This window comes from Leuciscus leuciscus (genome assembly GCF_965113295.1).
Source record: "Leuciscus leuciscus genome assembly, chromosome: 1".
Lineage (NCBI taxonomy): Eukaryota > Metazoa > Chordata > Actinopteri > Cypriniformes > Leuciscidae > Leuciscus > Leuciscus leuciscus.
In genome coordinates this window covers 54260356-54268877 of record NC_138725.1, presented here as the reverse complement: position 1 = coordinate 54268877, position 8522 = coordinate 54260356, and positions in this window count along the sequence as shown.

The following is an 8522-nucleotide window of genomic DNA, read 5'->3' as shown; positions in this document are numbered from 1 at the left end:
ATTTATGCTCTAATTCCACACACAGACAGCATATGCTAAACATACATTCAAATTCCAGAAAGTCAGTTCCCAGTGCCGTAATATGCTTATGTGACATTCAGATACCCTTTTCTGAGTGTTATAAATAAACGTTAACTATTGAGATCATAGCAAGCACTAACATATCAACTACACTCCCCATCGCCCTACGCCACCTCCTCCTACGCTCAGGCTTACACTCAGATGGGTTTGGAGGCGTATAGAAAGCCATTGCAGACACACTATGGAGAGAGAGAGAGAGAGAGAGAGAGAGAGAGAGAGCTCCCACCATTTCCATAATGACTCTGTGGATTTCACAGCTTTCGTTCAGAACTGATTGTTTCAATATAAAAAAAGAATGTGTAAAAAGCTGTGCGACAATGTTATTCTGCTGGTTATTTTAAATGATTGTGCTATGTGACATTTATTGCACACTGTGTTTACTATCGACCCGCTCAGAGAAGCTGCCGTTTGTGGCTGTGGGAAGAGAGGCGCCCATCCTGTGACCTTATGATTGGACATCTCTCCGTATCTAAATGAATCTCTGTGATTCACTGGACGCTTGACACCCACCGGGGCCCACCCACACATGATATGGATGCACAAAGAGGCAAATAATGCTGAAAACTGCTTGTGAACGCTGTGATATTATTCATTTCTTGGCGCAGACTTATATGGGCCTCTTGTGCAAACAAAGCCATTTGCTCAAGGATAAAAATACATAGCTGCCCATGTGTCCTTAGTCAGTGCTTTATCATTTTCATGTGCAAATTAAGTGTTTTTTTTTTGTGTGTTTTTTTGGTAACACCAAATGTATAATATTCTGTTAGTTTCAGCTCTTTAAAGTATATAAACGTTGTCCTTTATTGAAGCCCAGTTAACACAGAACGTTCCCCTAACGTTCCCATTTGGTTAGTTTTTGGGGGAACCAAATAAGAACGTTCTGGGAACCAAAAATTGTTAGCTGGGAGGGTTATTCATTTTAAATTGTTTAAATGTTTGAACCATGTAAGTACATGAACGCAGACAAATCTTGCTAGGAAAGCTCGATTTCACACAAGTAGGCTACACGTTGCATTCTCAGCGTTGCCACATGAGGTGCTAGAGGTTAGGGATGACATATTTTTGTTGGGCAAAACCTGGAAACAAGTTAGCATTTTAGTACTTCCGGTTCCATCGTCCTGAAGTTGGGTTCAGGGTTTTTTGCATGGGTTTTTGGTTAAATGCCTGAAATAAGGTCTGTGGTTAACACAAGCTGAAGATATTTTTCCGTTTTGTTCTACAACAAAAAAAACATCTGTAATACCCACTTCTAGGGCTGTGCGATATGACGATATATATCGTATGGACGATATAAAAAGTATATTGTTTCATATTATGCTCTATCGTTTATATCATGGTGTTGCAAAAAACATTGTTTACGACAAAACTGTTTCATCGTTTGGATGACTGCAATCTTACATGCAACCACCAGGCAGAAACGTGAATAATGGCGAGTGAATTGGAGACAGAACCGGGTGGCTCCGAGCAGAAGGACCAGCCAAGACAAACCGAGGAGCTCGTTCCTAAACGAGGGGCTACCTCTGTAGCATGGGCATGGTTTGGTTAACTTTCTATATGTTTGGCTGACTATTTTATTTTGATAATATCACATTTGCACAGTAGCCTAGCCTACTATTTGAATTCGTGATTGGTTGACTGCCAAATTAAAATATTTAACAGAATGATCAAATAACGTTAATAACCGGTTAATGGCCTTTTCAAATAAGTGTGTCTGTGAACGATTCAACTAGATTTTGTTTCCTTTTCTGGTTATGTTCCTGTCAAAATTTTGTTCGTTTGTTTTCGTTCATTGAACAGATTCGGAGAATTGCTGCTACATTTTAAACTTGAAAGTACAATGTTTACATTTGGCATTTTATATATCAATATTTTATGTTGGGCCTGCAATCATTTGTTTTTGAAAACTGTTTTATATTTCATTCATATTTTATATTTCTACATTCTTAATCAAACATTTGCCAAGAAGTTCTAAATAAAGGGAGAAAAATAATCACATATGAATGAGTACATTTTTGAGTACATATTTATATTATATACTCAATTTATCTGCTATATATATATATATATATATATATAGATATATATATATATAAACTATTATTTTAGTTTATATATATATATATATATATATTAAAAGAAAGTATTTTCCATGTGGTAAACTATTAATTGATTGAATTCATAGAAAAGGTACTATATCGTGATATATATCGTTATCGGGATATGAGATGACTTATATCGTGATATGAGATTTTGGTCATATCGCCCAGCCCTACTCCCTTGTGATTTGTTTTTGTTTTAAAGCTTTTACTTATTGCCAACCTACAGAGCTTGTCGGGGACATAAAACATCATCATGCAGAACAGGTGAGCTCATCTACTTACCAGATCGCTTTCGTAACCTCATTGTGTTTGCAAACTATTCTAATTGAAACTTAAAGGCAAAATGTTTTTTAAATAAAGACTAAAAAGTTTAGTGATATTGATGACTTAGTGAGTCATGCAACTGTGATTTAGATCATGGGTGTCCAGTCCTGCTCCTTGGAGGGCCACTGTCCTGAAGAGTTCAGCTCCAACCTCAATTAAACACACCTGAACCAGCTAATCAAGGTCTTACTAGGCATAGAAACTTCCAGGCATGTTTGTTAAAGGTAAGTTTGAGCTAAACTCTGCAGATCCAGGATCGAGTTTGGACACCCCTGATTTATAGCCTATGTTAAGCTTACGGTTGTATTTAGGCTTCAAAATTAATTGAAGCACAAGTGCACTTGTTAAGATTATCATGCCGAACAATGTATATAAGAATCATACAATTTTGTTGGTCACAAAAGAGCTTGTTTTCTGCAATAATCCAAAAGCCAATGGAAAAATCCTATTAAAGTTAGTATGTTTATACCACTTACCAGAATAATAACCAACAAATAAATGTTAATGTCAGCGACACCTGGAGGTAACTCTATCGCCCCCCTTGAGGTTTGTTAAGGTGCACATTAGAGACATTTTGCAGCAAAAAAAGTCCATTGTCTATTGTCAGTTGCTTAATGTATGAATCAAAGCTCACACAGAAGTCACTTTCAAACCAAGCAGCTTTCTCTTGGTCAACGCAGTGCATTTTGCGTGACCAGCTTGAACCCATCACGAAAATCTTTCGCCCTCACGCAAAATTCCTAATCACATGGATTCCTACTGAAATTACTGGATTTTGCCTTCGAAAATTTGTCAAACAACAGTAAATGTGACCACACATTTGTCTGTGTTCACGTACTTGGGTACTAGCTAAAATTTTCTGCTGAAGGGTGCATTTTGTGTAAGATTAAATGAGTCCTTTCATATAAATCACTGTGTGTGTAGTCTGAAATGTACCAAATTCTAGATTTATATATATAAATAAATATTTTGTCTCTGTGACTGTGCTTTGTATGCTTTGTTCATATTGTTATTTGTTTTTATTTCTTCAAATTAGAATTATTGTTGGCCTAAAGGCCCAGACATACTATTTCAACTGGGTTTTTTTGTGGGGTTTTTTAATCATAGTTGAGGGATTTTTTTGTTGTTGTTTGCATTTGATCGTATAGCTAAAAATAATAGCTAATTATGACATTGATCAGAAAAGAAGAGAACTTTAATAAATAAATTCCTCAAAAATCTGCTTTCTAAGAACAACACTGCATGCATTGAAAAAAGGGCACAATTGAACCTGTTTTTTATTATTGAACAAAATAACCTGCAACTAAATTTAGCTTGACATAATAGAAACCATATACTGAGTACCATGAGTGGAACATTACGTAGCCATGCACTTATTTGTGTATATATTTTTTTTCTTTTGAGGGAGATGTTTAAGCATGAACTAGCCAGTGATCGCCCAACGCCAGCCAACGACTGTTTTGAAGAAAATTCAGGCCTTTTAAACCTGAAGTAATGATGGAAATGAAGAGGAAAGTGAGATCAATAGTCCTTCACGTCATAGACTTAAGGCAATAAAAGCAGTCAATCAATGGCAATTTCTTGCTGTTTCTTTTTTTAAACCCAATAATAAATATGTAATAAGAGTTGCAGCACCCCAAGCAAATCTGTAGGTCTGGTCGATGTTAAGTCTTGACATCTTGACAAGTTTTTATATAAAGGTGTTCGGTGTATATGGCTCAGAGACACGGCCAAGCTGCTTTTAGCAATGCCTTCCTTACTTGATCCACCCATTTAAGGACATTAGTGCTCTAAATGAACTGATTAGTTGAATTAAGCGTCAGACCAATAAATAAATAAATAACATCCACAGTATTATCTTTAAAAACATACAATAATCCCTGTCCTGGAGAGACAACCAAGTATTTTGAAATAATTTATGTTGTCATTACTCATTTAGTGTGGTTGTTCAGATCACATTGTTCCTAATAACACATTTCCTAATTAATCTATCCAGCCATTTTTCAGTGGAGTGACTCACTGGCCAATTATAGCGAGGATATCACTGAAATTGTGGGCTGCTTCATCAGCCAGCAAGAAAGGTCTAGTAATTTCTCTTTCAATTAAATGCATACAAACTCCCTGAACCCCTTTCTTCTTTTGTGTAATTTCATTACTCCAGTGTTGGGGAATAGATGAAAAAAAGAAGCGCTTTGCAGGATTCTTGGAAACCAAGTATACACACACTTCCTGAAGCTGTATCATGACATGAAAGATGGACAAAGACACAAAGCGGAGGAGTGAAGATTCAAGAAACAGAAAAATAGCAGAGCTGGAGGTCAAGCTCTTGTACTGTAAGCCCTGAAGTGCATTATGTGGAGTTTAATGGGTTTAAACACAAGCATGACGGTTGACATCTAACTGCCTATTTCTCTGCAGGGTAAGAAATGGCACCGAAATGTGACAAAAACGGCCCACTCTTAACACGTGGCCCCCATATTTTTGGTAACACTTTATTTTAATAGTCCACTTTAGTCTATATTGGAAGTTTCCCTCGTGGTATCAAAAATGGTATCGAATTTTGATATTTTTCAAGGTATCGTAGTGAAGCTGTAAATATCAGTTTTGTGACAACACTAGTTCAGACTACAAAATAAATTGACCTGATTTGAGTCAGATAGGGAAAAAAGAAGCAATTTTTGCTTCCTGTATAAACAGTGCATCAGTCATTGGTCTGGGTATGTGTCACGCTTCCTCACTTCTCAAAAATATTGCACAAAAATGAATGGCATTTAGTGCTACAGATAGTCCTGTTGATGGGTATTACTGCAGCAAAACACACAAGAAAGAACAGGTGTGCTACAGGAAGAAAAGCTTCATGGAGGCCTTTAATACACAGCAGCTGTTGATCATTTCAATCCTCGAACACTGGAGAGCAGCCAACAACTCAATTATTTTTTCCACTCAAGTATAAATTCTTACATTCATGCTAAAGCAGGTGTAATACGTGCAGGATGTCGAGCCCGCAGAGGATGTTACCTCAATCTGAGCTGCATGCTAATTTTTTCTTCACAGTTATCTCAAAGGTTATTTGGATTTTTCTCCTAGGCAGATCCTCAAAAACACTTTGAAAATTGAGGCTGCATTAATATTAATTTATCTTCTATCTTTGCAGGTGTAGCCTAGATATCTTTCTTTGTGAGACAAATTACACCAATTATGCCATTATGCTACATTTCTGCACAAATATATATATTTGTTTTGTTAAGGACTCGCTTTTGGTGAAACAGGTGCTGAAACAGACATGTGTCCAAATGCAGAAACATGTTTACCTCTCACTCTAAACATTATTCTCATTACATAGTGATACATTTCTAATAAATCCTCACCATGTCAGTGGTGGTAATAACAGGCTCTGAAGCTCCCTTGGCTTTTAGCGAGGTACAGCGTACTGCTGTGCGACCTGTGTGCAACCTGGAAATGAATGACAGACCAAGATGTAAAACAGCTCATCTACCCTAATTGCAATCCTTCATGAGTTCTGCGAGATGCTCCACCAAAAGAGCCTAATTAAATGTCACCACCTCTAATTTGCTGCCTCTAGGTAACACATACTGAGAGAGCACTCAAGGTATCTTGTCTCCCAGCAGCTTGAGTATTTGCAGACCACAGCAACCCTAGAGCTGCAAGGATTGATTGAATTGTCCTTCATTAGAACCACAGAGGCTTAGTGGCTCTTAGGGGGAAGGTACATCAGAAGGGTGAGGGTCTCCACTGCCGTTCCAGAGATTCAGAAGACTCTTACTCCCCACATACTCCCTCATTATGTTTGTTCATTTCAACTCAAAAGTCATTCATTGTCTGCCGATGCTGTTCTGAAAAGCTTCATTTCAATTTAACACCATGAACAAATAGAAACAAAAATAATAAGAATTTACATGTGCACCGAAATGGAAGTTAGAGAGAGATAAAAATCCAAATTCTAAATCACATACACTTTGCAACTAGACAACTTCACTCTAGTCTCAGCGGACGTGAGTCATGTTGCTTAGAGACCAAAAGGCTGCCAGCTAAAAACATGGAGAAAGAAAGTTTCATGTGGCAATATATTAAGTGGGTGGTTGGAGAATCAAAGTAGTTGAGAAAGTGAAAGATGGAAAGAAGAAAGTGATGATATGCAGAGCCGGACTGGGACAAAATTTCACACCGGGAAATCTCACGGTCATCCCATACACCCACGACAAATTATATTTTGGATCTACACCCATAGACAACCCTATATTTGCATAGCCATCACATAAAAAAAAATAAAAAAAACCTTTAAAGGCTGGGGCTGTGCAAAACAATTAAAGATTACTTCTTTTAAACTAAAAATTAGAAAGTATAATTTCAGTCTACTTTTTATGTATTATCAGAAATGTACTTTAAATTACACTTAAGTATTCTTCACTAGAAGTCTTAGTATATTTTGGCCTATACTAAAATTAAGGATTTGTATACTTTGCTTGTAGTTGTGTTTACTCTTTTGATTGAGTAGCCTATTAAATTCATTTTCACATTGTTTTGCATAGCCTACTGTCTTATAAACTTACATTGCTTAAAAATATTGATTTATAGAGAAAACATATGTTCCGAATTCTGGGTATGTGAATTATTGTGTAGTTCACTGGTAGTGTACACAGGAATTTACTTCTAATAACATCAAATTTCCAAAGCTGTTCTCCATGCTTACGATTAAATTTCATATTTGAAATCACCAATGAAATCTGACAAAAATTGTATCATAAATTTTATTTCTAAACACTCAAATCATGAATAATTTTGAGAGACTGTTTCTATAGCAACTGGAGCTTCTAAAGGCAGCTGCAGTGACCAATAACTTTACCAATTATCGATTGGCTCTTTTACTTAGGAGGCGGGACTTATAGTACATTGACCACTGCCCTGCAGAGTTTAGCTCCAACTCTGATCAAACACTCCTGAGCAAACTAATCAAGATATTCAGGATCACTAGAAAATCACAGGTTTGATCAGAGTTTGAGCTAAACTCTGCAGGGCAGCCTTCCAGGGCCAGATTTGAGGAACCCTGATTTATAAGCTGTTTACCTCATGGGGACCAAAAAAATGTCCCTACAATGTCAAACATTTCTGGTGTTACTATCCTTGTGGTGACATTTTGTCCCCACAATATAGAGAATACCTGAAACACACACCCAGAGGAGGAAACACTTTAATTCTGGTTTGTAAATGTTTGTGTGCCTGTGTTGACCTTTCCTCACTGGCTCTGCTCAAGACACTTCCATTACTCTTAATCAGTTGATGTCTGATTGGTTCTTTGTTTGCACCTATTATCCCCCTGCAGCCAACTGTGGACAGTGATGACTTCATCAATCAAATCTCTGATCTCACACCTCACCAGCCGTCAGCTTTGATTTATCTCTATAAAAACGGATAACACGGATTCCATGTCAACAGTTTTTATTATGTTATAGTCTAATGGAGATGGACTTCATTTAAATACATAGACAGGTCAAAAACCTCCTATTTTAGATAGTTACGATTAAACTATTTGATCTTGTGAACGAATATTTATCTTATTTTGCAATGTCATGTCTGATTTATTACAATATTATCCAGAAAACGTAGTCAGTATTTTATCACATTCAGTTGAAATTGTCTGGTGAGCAAGGTCTCCCAGACAATTATAATGGACCACTTGCACTGAGCTTCGTGACTAGGGTGACCAGACGTCCCGAAAAATTCGGGACAGTCCCGAAATCTAAACTGTTGTCCCGAATCCCGAATCTGGCCCTAATTGTCCCGAAAATTATACTAAAGCAAAATCTTGAGTAGTTGTCTGATAAACATTAAAAACTGTCTGCGGAGGTTGAGGCCGGCGACACACTGGCTGCGTGGCGTGTCCGTTTTTATTTCGGCTCCCCTGTTAACAGGTTAACTCGTCCGTTAGAGCTTGCACACTGCCTGCGTGACACGCGCGTCTCAGGCGCGCCTCGAGCCGCGCGGAAAACGCGTGCATGG